Genomic DNA, 12,748 nt, shown 5'->3' with positions numbered 1-12,748 from the left:
AAATGTGTTCTTAGCAGAAAATTCTGATCCACATAGGTATGCTATGTTAATACCCGAAGAGTTGAGGGGAAAGAATAAATTAGTAGAAAGCATAAATCAATTATGTTTGTATGTCTTAAGGAGCACGCCTACCTTTATTCCCATACACTATTATTTTTCAAATTACTTCAGCCATTGCCCATTGAAAAATCTGGCAGGCAATTCAGGAGCAGTAGCTAGCACAGTACAAAGTATAAGGCAAGGGTTCCATTGTCGCCTGTCGGCTGGGACTATGTCTCAGCCCTAAAACAGCTGAGGTACTCTATGACACATTAGAAACATGGAAGGGTCCAACTAAGAGGCTGCAAAATGGCTAGCTTTGGAGTCTTCTATTTTCTCTTTCCAGATGCTTCTCTTTGGCTCTGGGGTAACAATAAAAGCAAAGAAAAAATAGTAGCTGACTAGCACTTAGGCTAATACTCCTTGAAATGAATTAAAATACCACTAAACAATAAATACATCTTGAGAAATGTCACATTATGCTAGATGAAAAAATACATTAATAGGCATTAATATGTTTCCAAATATAGCACATTCAGTTATTAAGTAGTTAAATTTCTAAAACACTCAGAAATTCATGGCTATCAAAATAACACCATCAAACAGCTTTTTAAAAAATTATTTTATTTAATGGAAATCCAGTATTCCTTTTAGCCTTTGACAGTATGATAGGTCACAAAATTGTGATTATGCAGTATAATGCCTTAGGAATTTATTTTTTGCTTTAAAGATCTAGATAAGTTGAAAAAAATTAATGTTTGTGAAATTTTGTAATTCCAAAACTCTCATTTTATACATTGGTAATGCTCATCAGTTTAAAAGTTAATCCTTGAAGAAAAGGATGGATGCATCCTTTTCTTGACTGGTGCAAACCAGTCAAGAAAACTGACCAGTTTGGTGCTATGTCCCCTGTTAGGAGGAGGCCAAATAAATGCAAAAGTTTTTATTTTATGGAAACAAAGATTGACTAGTTTTCTTAAGTTCCTTTATAAAGGCTGCATAAGCACGCAAAATAAGAGAGAGTATTAACTGATTCAGTGTGAAATATATAGTAGCTTGTGTCACCAAATACTCTGCTGAGATAGTTAACTCCTATTTAGGGCAATATCTGAAACTCCTCCATAAGGAAGAATGTATGTCATATAAAGAATGTGTCAGTCTTTGAATCCGTGCTTTTAAAAAGGATAAGCAAAAATAATTTTCCGTAATTGTCTTCGATACTTTCAAACATGTGGACAATAAGTAAAGAAAGATAAACATAATTTGGAAATGGCTACTTTTTTCTAAGGCAATTTTTCATTCAGTGGTGAGAAAATAATCCAGATTGATTCCTTACTTTCAGTGCTGTGCCACAGGGGATGGTAGTACTCCAGGAATAACAGAGACTTCTAAAGCCATAAACATGTTCCCCTCAATATTTCTTTAGCCAAAGACCATTATATCAAATTCATCCAGGTTGGGTTTCAGCCAGTTATTCTTCACCCAAACAAAAATGTCTGCCAGACATTCCAACAGCTGGGAGACAGTTCACAATGAGTCAACTTGAAAATGAATCATTGTGCTGAGTACTGAACAATGTTGTGGTGGGGGTGGGGTGTGGCTGGGTTAGTAGTGAAGGATGAGAACAAGTGTGAGATGAAGAAAAACCATGTGGTTCTCCCATCAAGAAGAATCTTGGATAATAACCAGCAGGCTCTTATCATTTCATTTTCATATAAACTCAACTGGGAAGAGTATTCCTGTCATGGACCCTCAGATGAACAATCACTTATAAAGACTACTGACAATATTTCTTAATGAAAAAGGTCAGATTTACTTTTATCTATAAATAAAAGACTAAGCCTTTTTAATCTAAGTACCTGAATCTAAAATAGTAAAAGTCAATTTTTATTAGAATTCAATTATCTGAGATTTCAGAGATGTCAACCAGGACTTCTCAATTACATGAATAATAGAAATTGTAAAGTCTAAAGATGGGTTTGATTCCCATTCTAGTAGTATACAAACAACGTGCTGTGTATTTAAATGGCTAATTTGACATTTGTTTATTTCCTTCCTTCATTTAATCTTAAAATTAACAAGTAAACCATTAACAGACTAAAATTTATCAACTTTATAGGTCTTTTTAAGGCAGTTTGTGAGGGATAAAAAATCAACTATACACTTTGATGAGGAAAACTAATGAACTGGAAATATAAAAGGAATGTACAACCTGGATTTCAAAATTTCTCAAAACCTCATAATTTTATTTATTATATTTCTAAGTTTTGTAGGTTTACATCATAGTTATTAACTACAAACTAAAATCTATTTTAAAAGATTTCATGAAATTTTAGAGTAAGAATAAATTTTTAATCATACTATTATCATAAAGTAAGTCATATTTACTGCTTTCTGCACAATTGCTTTGTAAAACATTTTATGCAATGTGGCAAACCAGATTAGTTGTGAATGTTATATAGATATCTGAAAAACATCTACAGAATTAAAAGCAATAGAAATTATATAAGAATAACATCTAAGTTTCTGAGATAACCTTTATTTTATGATAAACTCATTCAATTTTCTAGTTATTTGTAGGAGCAGAAAAGATATTTGAGCATGTAAATAAGTCTTTTTTTATTAAAAAAAAACTCTTACAGATTATTTCTGTATGTCCAAAATTCTTAATATGCTCCATTGATGTAATCCTGCCTTAAAACCATTCTTATCAAAAGGTCTTTCAAATCATAATATTATTACTAAAAGGTCTTTTAGATAAAGGTAGGAGAATTTATGTAAGAATCTACAATTAACAGCTTTAAAAACCCTTTAAAAGCATAATAATCACAATCGCTTTGGCAGGAATACACTGTGGGTAACACACTGTCATAATACAACTGGTGGTGTTCAGAAAGCGTTAGTAAAATGATTGGGAGTCTTAAAATTGGAATTTCTACATTCTCTTCCTAACAGATTTATGTGTTTTTACGTTATTATCAATTCTTTAGTATACAGTTGAAAATGGAGAAGTAAAAGTATTTTGTGCAATTACTCAAACATAAGTTTGAACATAATTTTCACATTAATTTTGAATTTGTATGTTACAGTTTCCAGTAAGGAATATTTGAGACAAGATACTGAGAATTCAGCAGCGGAATAAACTAATGGTTATAGTGGATGTGTGGCACAGTGACATCACCCAAGAAGGTGCAATGATCTTGCCACCCCTCATCTTTGCCCATCTGGATACGAACATCTAGGAAGACTCAAAAATCCTTCTTACACCAGACACATCTCCCTTTGCTCCTGGGTGAAGGTTGTCAGCTCTGGATATTAGCCAAGACATGACTAGGAGGGAAGCCAGAAGAGAAGAGAGCCAGGGTCCAGGACTTTTAAGAGTTTGCTGGCAGTTTCAAATAGCATTGTAATGAGTTACATAAAAGACTCTTAAAATTTCCTGCTCAGTGTAATTTCTTAATTTTTTAAACTTAAAATATATCAAATGTTATTATAAATACACAAAGCAGGTCAGATTAAGTCTTTTATCTTCTTGCTCCAATTTTTATTTCACAAAAATGTTAAAAGTTATTGTTTTGACTGTTTCTTGCTTGCTTTAATAGAATGATACTCCAAATCCATCAAACGGGTTTTAAATTATGAAAGATTAATTTAATGCTTCCTTTCAAATCAAAGCTCATAAAGATAACTATGAAATTTGTTAAGCGGTAAAAACTCAACTACTGTCATATAAAGCTCAAAGAATTTTCTAATAAATAGTTTAGATATCTACTTAGCATTACCAAGTAACAATGAGAATTATTTCAAACCGTGAATTATTTCCTTATTGTCTTCAACTTAATTATCTCAATATAAAAATGCAATTTGTACCAATATAAAATGCATTTTCAGGAAATACTTTAACAAGAAGACTAAGAAGTAAGTAACCAATAATTTAATGATCAAGAAGCTTGAGAAGACGAAACCAACTGTCATTTCTGCAATGCCTTAGATAAGGATAAATTCTTGGAGTATTCAATTCATATTATTTAAGAAGGAGAGCAAACACCATACAAAGGAAGTGGTCCCATTTGGCTATGACACAGTCAGATTTGGATGAAATCACTATTAAATATAGTTATAAAGAGTTAAAGAAACATTTAAGTTACTCTCTGTTTGACCCTAGTGTATGATTCGACATGTGTATGTGTTCTCCACAAACAACTATAAATTTTATTTCTTTGTTATGAAATCCAAGAAATAAATACCTATTTAAGGATAAATCTAGGGATATTTAATAGGTATTTGTTTTTCCATGGTTATTAGGTTCTCTGTTCTACTGCAATAAGGATTATGGGGTTGGGGGTGTGGCTCAAGTCGTAGAGTACCTGCCTAACAAGCATAAGGCCCCAAGTTTAAACCCTAGTACCACATACACACCACCTTTTCCCCCCCCAAAAAATCAGGACTATGAAATAGCAAAATTGTTCTATTAGTAATTTATTACTTCTTAGATTATTTTTGTTAAAAAATTGACAGTGAAGAAGTAATTCAATTCATAATATTTTAAATTTAATAAAGAATATAATTTTGCTAGACAAAATTATACCAATGCATATTTGTAACAAATGAATGAGGGTATTAGCCTCCAGATTTAATATTGAACTTTATTCAAGATCACAGTTAATTTTAGAATATAGAGGAATTTTGCAAATAAACAAGTTTTAAATGTAACATACTTTCTTGGAAGCATCACATAATGCATGTAGGGAAATCATAAGACAAATTCTAGCCTAAAGCTTAAAACACATCCACAAAGGAGTTAATGGAAAACATACTTAACCTCAAAGGTGAAAGAAACTGTAGTATGTCACATTTTACTAGGGATAAGCAATGAAGTGACACCTTCTTGTGTTTTTTATCTGATCAAACACTTGGTATTCTAAATTGGTATGAAAATATTGCTTGTTTATAATTAAGGATTTTGTTTAGAACACATGACTTTATTTTCAGAAATATTATTTATATTTATACTGAATTCAAATAATACATACTTTACAGAATATCTATATCAGTTTTATTTTTCAGTAGGTTTTTCTATACATTAAAAATTTTACATATTCTAAAAACTTTCAGAAGTAGGATTAACAAAATAGCATAATAAAATGGGCTACACAGAATAATGGTATAGTATTCAAAATTTTAGGCACTTTTTACAACTATACATATCATCTAGTTTCACATTACTGAGATGGTTCACAGACAATTTTGTTGTTTTATTTTTAAAAGTGTTTTACCAGCAACTTCCTAAATCGGAAATTTTGTCTTACTATTTTATAAGCCCTTTAAGCATCTGTGCAATTCACAGATGTCCAGAAACTCATGCCCTGCCTAGAAAAAACAATTTTTACTATCCAAATTTCAAGCAGAGCATCCAGCAGATGTTTGTGATGCAGTGGCAGGTTAAAGATACTAAAGTTTAAAATCAGCTTAGAATAATCCCATATTGAGTATAAAATGATAGCCTGTCATCAGGAACAGGCAGACAGAGCCAGGTCCAGATGGGAGACTGGCTGGGAAAAAGGCTGAGGCAGGTGGGAAAGTGATGGGAACCTGATGGAAGACAGGACTACTCCCTCTGCTGGCAAGGCCCTCACCTGCTTGAATTTTTAACTAATGACTAGCTTTTCTTTAATTATTCAAGCTATAACCAATAAATTACATAAGGTGTCCCCCTTTCAGTTTGGTGTTCTATATTTGCACATTTTCAAACTCAAGCCATCCTATTTTCTTCAGAGTAACATGTTAGCTTTAAGACAAGGATCCAATGTTTCACCAGGAGGTTCAATTACTTATCTTGTAATTTAATTACCTCATAAACACAAACCATTGCTTTTAAAATATAAAGCCTTCAAAAATTAAGAATGCTTTTGAATAATACCTGTTGGTGTATATATATATATATTGTATATGTGTACACTTTTTTAAAGAAAAAAATTTTGGTTTACAGACTTCTTAATCTCTTTCTGAGGCTCTGCACAATGCCCCGTAATGAAATAATATAGAAATGAACCATATAAATCAACTATACAGGGAACAAGGAAACAGCATGTCACAGCAAAACAGCATAGATGTACAGCGCCAAGCCTATCTGATAATCTAATGATCTGAGTTTACAGATATTATGTCCATATATGTAAGGAATTAAGAACTAATGTTCACACAAAAATTAGTTACATTTCACAGAAAAATTATTCAATATTTGATTTTCAATGTAAGTTAATAGCTGCAGCAAAAACATTTAGTAAAAATCTGTTGTAAGGTTTTGGCCTCCAACCAGAAGCTCCCCGAACAGGAGGGATCAGCTTTTTCACCCACTGTTCTCATCTGAATCCTGGCTTAAAAGCTGTTCCAGCTCCCAGCTTTCCAGAAGGCTCCATCCCAGGAACCCTTGCCTGCCATTTGGTTTGCTGATTTTAATCTCTCAGGACTTTCTTACAGTGGCTGTACTATGCTGAACTGGCACTCGCTTCTAGGAGTGAGTTATTATTAAACCTGTAGGTCAATTGTGGCACTAACAAGTCTTTGGAAGCTTTCAGCCACAGTGTACAATTTGCTGATCTAATTAAATATTAATTCTAAGTGTTACATTTTGTGGCTAAGAGCTTTTATTTTCCATCATCAGCCTGGAAGAGAAAGATGTTACAAGGCTAATTTAATCTCTCCTCTTGTCCTCCCCTACATTAAAGATTAACTAGATAGGGTGTGAAAATATAATTAAAGAAGTTAGAACTCTTTATAATAATAACAATAATAATAATGTAATTAATAGCAAAGGCTAAACCATAACATTAGGACATAGTATTTGACCTGGCACTTAAATAGCTTTGTTACAGTTAGCATGTTTGTCTCAATATTAAGAAATAAGAATCATCCTTTTTCAAAGACAGTAAGTTTTCTTTAATGGAAAGTATGCACCCAAGTACATAAATAGAAATAATTCAAAACTCAAATATTCTCACGGGTGTCTTTCAGATACCTTGTAACATCAAAGATAAAAGGTTTAATGATCTATTATAAAATAAATGCAAAATTAAGTAAAGTTGTACTTCTTTTATGTACTCAAAAAGTGAGGTAGAAGGTATTCTACAATAAAAACCAATGTAGAAGATCCTTCCTCTATTTTTCTTCTATCATGTTCAAGTAGACTGAATACGTAGGTCCCTCCCTTCTTCTGTTCCCAAAACAGTTGTATCTATTCCTGGACACTGGGCACTATAAAGACTATGAAGTCCTGCAGCCAAAGATTCCATATGCCCAAACAGATTACTCAATCTCCAAACTGTGATAAGACATTTCACTTTTTTATATCATTGATACATTTGACAAGTTTGGCCCTAAGTAGCCCTGTAGCTAATAACCATTAGTACAACAGGTACTACAAACAAATCCTTATGAACTATGATATCACAAAGTTATTTTACAGAAAGGAAAAATCCATTTAAAACTAAAATTTTTATTGTTTTTATGATAGTGAATATGCTTTGGTTACATTAAACATAATAAAAGGTTTCCAAGTGATATTTTTTCCTTTAAGGATGCCCACGAATCTTACAGGCAATATAAAATATATATTGTTATTATTTAATATGCATTTTTATGCAAGACAAAATGTTATATATACTGCTATAGATGCTCTATGTAGACAGAAATTTACAGATAAATTGAAGTTTATTTGTGGAAAAAGTTTCAGTCATCCGTGACCAAGACAGCAAATTAAATATATAGTATATATATAATACACACAAGTTATGATATGACTTAAAAAGTTAACCAGATACTAGTATGTGCAGTCTGAAACAGAGTAAAGGATCTGCAACTGTAAGATTTATAAACCCCAATTCTATACTAGAAGGACTGAAACATAGCTCTACTATTTGCTGTTTGAAAGAAAAACAGACTCTAGTTTACAGCTCATTAGACATATATGGTTACTGGAATTTGAGACATGTGGGTTAAGACTAAAATGGGTTTAATATAATTTAGTTCATTTTTAAAAAATGCTTCTTTTTGAGGCTTTCTGTATGTCAATTTCACAAATCACTTTCAGAGTAGTTAAGAAGATCTAGAAAAAATTTAAGGCAGAGTATCAGTTTAGAATGTCTTGATTAAAAAAGTAATTCATGAAAAAAATGAAATCCAGAAAAATATGTGGCTTTATCCTTTAGTAACAGATAGCTATGATCATGAGATTAAATCTGTAATTTTCTTCCTTTAAATATTCTCCTTAATAAAGTACATTAAAAAGCCACAATAGATTAAGATATACTACAGAAAATGGGGTTCATGCATTCCTGTAATGAGGATCTTATCATTAATTACAGATAAAAATATTTTCCAAAATTTTATAGTTGTAAACTATAAAACTCTCATCTTGCCATTTTGTTGTTTAGTCACTAAGCATTTTTCTTAGTTTTTGCTTTCTATAAGCAATTTAATATGTCAGTAAAAAAAGAATAAAAGATTTCATATTATGAGAAATTCACAAGGCCACTGGAGTCCACATTTCATAATCCCGTATCAGTGGTTAGTTCTAAAGCCATCCATTGCTTGCTTTAAAAGTTTAGCTAACAAAATGCTAAGCATGATCACAAAAGCTTATGAATGTGAAAAGATTTACTCTGAGTTTCTCTACATAGAAACATAGTGTATCATTCACTTCACTGAGTTCAACATATTAATATTGTAGGAGATTAATTTGAAAACTATCAGTTAAAATAATAATTGAAACTTCATTCAATTTTCAAGAGATATATGTAACAAGGCCATTTCTTCCTGATTTTCATCAGAAAATAATTTTTTCTTGGGAACAGCCAACAAATACTGGCAACAGTTTTCTTCAATGAGTCAGCTAGGAAAAAATCTATATATCAAATTATTGTAAGATGGTGGTTATATGATTAAAAACTGAAGAGGGCTATTCACTTCATAGATCTAATGATGTAAAATAAAAATATGCTATAGCATAGTTTCAAATCTAAGATCTGTTTTAAATTTTAAAAAGTTTTAAGTAGTTTACCAACTAATGTTCTCTAAGCAAACTTGTTAAATTCTGGCAATTCTTAGACTTGTTCTAGAATGAAAAACTGTTTAATATTTGACCAAAGTTATTCCTGAAAAATTTATTAGGTTACTATTTATATTTAAACATTCCCTAAAAGTATAGATTGTGACAGCTTGAATAAAAATTAACAATAATAAAAAGGAAAATTTTTTTGAAAGGAAAGCTGTGAGAAAGGTATAGAGAAATAATCTTCTGATTTTTGATTACAATTCTAAGTGCTTCAGTATTTACTTCCCAATGGTTTCAGGTAAAAATACTTTTAATTAATAAAAAATATAAAGTCAAGAACAACCTATCATGGATTGTGTAAAAAAATGCATATGTCAGAGGAAATTGATTTTCCTTTCATTTTGCTAACAAAAATCATAATAAAGTACAAAACTAGGTTTTTATTTTACAGAAGAATAAAAATTATTGGTTACCATTTCTTAAGCATGCAACTATCACTGAGAATTGAAAATAAAATTAAAAGGCACAAAATGTTTATATAGTTTAGAAATGAATAATGAATTTCACTAGTAATAAGCTAGTTACCATTTATAGATCAGAAAGAAACTACAATTCTCATATCTTATTCAATGTGGAAATCAAAATGTCCTCTTATTTTAAATTACTTTCAAGTTATCGGCTAAGAATACCTCATTAGAAAGTTGCAAGGAGGACAAAACCAATTCTATTTCTAGTGGTTAAAGGGAAAAAAGCAGCAGAATGTTCCATGTTGCTGAACTACAGCAACCTTTAATATGGAAATTTATACCTAAGTTTTTAAAAGTTAAAATAATGTTCTTATAATTAAACTACAAAGTAGGAAGAGGTTAAAGACAGGGATTTAGTTATTCTCAGATATAATCTTTCTTCTCTCTTTCTTAAATCCATGATTACCTTCACTAGACAACAAGAGTTGTGAGAATGTGCGCAGCTGCTGTTATTATAACTGAAGGTCTGTCTACTGCTTGAGTCTGAGAGACCACATGTTCGGCTGTCCTCTCATCTTGCCATCCTCACCAATTAACTATTAACATGGAGGGATGTACACATGCTCTTGGGGGCTCTTTAACAGGCTTCTTGGCGAGTGGAACAACTGCACAGCAGGGATCTGGGAACTGAGTCATGCTGGAATACAGGGCAACGGCCATAGTCCTGCTCCCTCTAATGACACTTTACTCCACAGTTCAGCATGTAACAGAGTGGATCTAACTTACCCATTTTCACATGCAGTCAGAAAAATTTCTTCGGGCAGAACTATACTTTAGCAAGAGAATACAAATACTACTACTACTTCAGAGAGAAAACTGTTTTAAGACATTCATGTTATATTCATGTTATAATTTCAGTGTTTTCTTAACAGATACTTAGAATTTATTTTTACAAATTTGCTTCAAAGTATGTTTGTCATTTTCTCCTGTGATGTTACGGAAATAACTTTTTTTAACCCCAAGGAAATAAAAAATTTCAAGTTCAAAGTTGTGAAGCTGAACACAAAATATTTTAAATGCAAATTGAAAAGTCATTCTTATTTTCTCTGCTTACAAAAGTCTTACAATAAGTTGAAAGCAGTTTTGAATCTATGTCATTATTTTCCCTATTTTAACTTTTCCCCCCTTTGCAATTTCCTTAACTATGTGTTCCTTCCCCACAATGAAATTAAACATGGGAAGCACGCCAAAAGTACAATAAAGGGTAACTAATCATTTCTGTACAAGTCTGACAGAATGCTAATAACTAAAATAAGAACATTGATTGGCTGGTTTACCACTCTAAGAGATGAAGATATTGTATATACTTTTAATCTAAGGTTACTTTATCTATAAATGTTTAATTATATGACACAATTTCCAAGGATTTCAAACTACACCACTATTTCCTGACAGAAACTACTTTATTATCAACACTGAATTGTTAAAACACACACACACACACACACACACACACACACACACACACACACACACACACACCCCTTTTCTGTCTTTTATATTGCTAGAAGAGCTCCCTGGGAATGTGGACTTTGTTGTGTCCAATGTTATATCCTCTTGGGTGCCTAAAACAGTGCCTGTTCTATTTGCTAAATGAAGGAATAGCTCAACTACCCATAGTCATTCCATCACTATTCACTTATACTTTGACTTATAGTCTCCAGACACTGGTGATAGAGAAAAGGAAATTGATACACAATGTTGAAAAAAACCAAAACTGTTACAACATGAATCTATACATGTGGAAGTTTATCCCTTCTGGTCTCATACCTAACCCTTTAGAAGAGCTGCCAGTGTTTCTCAAAACTGAAGATTTCTCTCTCTCTGTTTGATGTTGGGAATTGAACCAAAGGAAAACATGTGCTCTACCACTGAGCTCTACACCCAGTTCCTTTGCTTTGACAGACTTTACAGCTTAATTTTTGTCAAGCAGTCTGTTCAAACTCTCAATTTTAGAGGTGTGTTTAAGTAATAAATAGTGCAGATGATAACTGCTAACATACCTGAATGTCTACTATGAGCCAGCACTGATCAGTATGTTATTGCTCATCCTCCACATTTTCCATTTTTGGCCCCATTTTTACAGATCAAGAGGCTGAGAAATTTCAGAGTTGACTAAGACCTAGTAACTTATGGAGTAACTGTATCTCCAAAAGTACAGATTTTTTCTATCAGTGGATACTACTGTGTACCTGATTTTTTCCTTAATTTGAGTCTACTGAATAACAGACTCATGGTGATTAAGAGTACAGAATGAGAGGGAGACTGCTTAGTTCTAATTTTTCCATTCACTAGCCACTAGCTATGTGATCTTGGGAAAAGATAATACCAATAACAACCACAGAGGGTTAGTGCAAGGATTAAATGAGTTAATATTTGAAAAGAATTTAGGACTGCAACTGACCCAAAGTAATCATTATGTAAGTTTTTATTAAATATACTCTTCTGGTTTTATGTATTCATATATCTCCAATTAGATTGCTGAGCAGACTGCTTCCAATTCTTCTTCACTTTCTTTACCCTGTTTCCCTTGACAGTTTTTATAAGTTATTGGGAGTTTTATCCCTTATTGATATGAGTGATTTGGTCAAATTGGCAAGTTGTATATTTTCTCCTAAATATTTTGATATAAAAACAAATATATGATTTTAAATGGGAATTTGTTTTTTATAGGTTAATTGGTATTAGTGTCAGAAGCCTACTATATGATACCTTTGAAAAATTGTTTAGAGCAGATTATGAAAAATGAGAAAATGTTAGAAGGCTATACAGTTTTTTTAAAAAACATTTTCTACCTTGAGGAACAGTTTTTAAAATTAGGATATATTTGTGACAATTCCGAATAGGCTTACATTGTACAACAGTTAGATTGCCCTTAACATCTCTCTCCCTCTCAACCCACTCCCAAACTCACTTAAACCAATTGCAAGAGGTTTCATTGTTCTATTTTTGTATATGAAGTCCATCAACCATATTCTCTCACCTTACTCTTTGTTCACTCTTCTCCCTCCCACACATATCCCCTTCCCCCACAGCCTGTATCTATTTTACAGTCCTGTTTTCTGAGGAACATGTTTTAATACTTGGTTACACTGCTCAGCTTTAAACACATCATTAAAGTCTGGCTTTA

At 32.0% G+C, this 12,748-nt stretch overlaps 1 protein-coding gene and 1 long non-coding RNA gene across 10 annotated transcripts in view; one reads left to right on the top strand and one right to left on the bottom strand.

Annotated features, from left to right (window-relative positions):
- LOC141411495 (uncharacterized) overlaps positions 1-3,639 on the top strand; it is a 108,815-nt gene extending 105,176 nt beyond the window's left edge. Inside the window, exon 4 of the long non-coding RNA XR_012436286.1 lies at positions 3,129-3,639. This is a non-coding gene — a long non-coding RNA (uncharacterized lncRNA). The remainder of the gene's footprint in view (positions 1-3,128) is intronic.
- Elp4 (elongator acetyltransferase complex subunit 4) overlaps positions 1-12,748 on the bottom strand; it is a 234,602-nt gene that overhangs the window by 118,074 nt on the left and 103,780 nt on the right. The gene's annotated exons all lie outside the window — the stretch shown is intronic.

Source organism: Castor canadensis, chromosome 1 (genome assembly GCF_047511655.1).
Source record: "Castor canadensis chromosome 1, mCasCan1.hap1v2, whole genome shotgun sequence".
NCBI lineage: Eukaryota > Metazoa > Chordata > Mammalia > Rodentia > Castoridae > Castor > Castor canadensis.
Note: the sequence above shows the minus strand (reverse complement) of the source record. Positions and strands in the feature narration are given on the sequence as shown.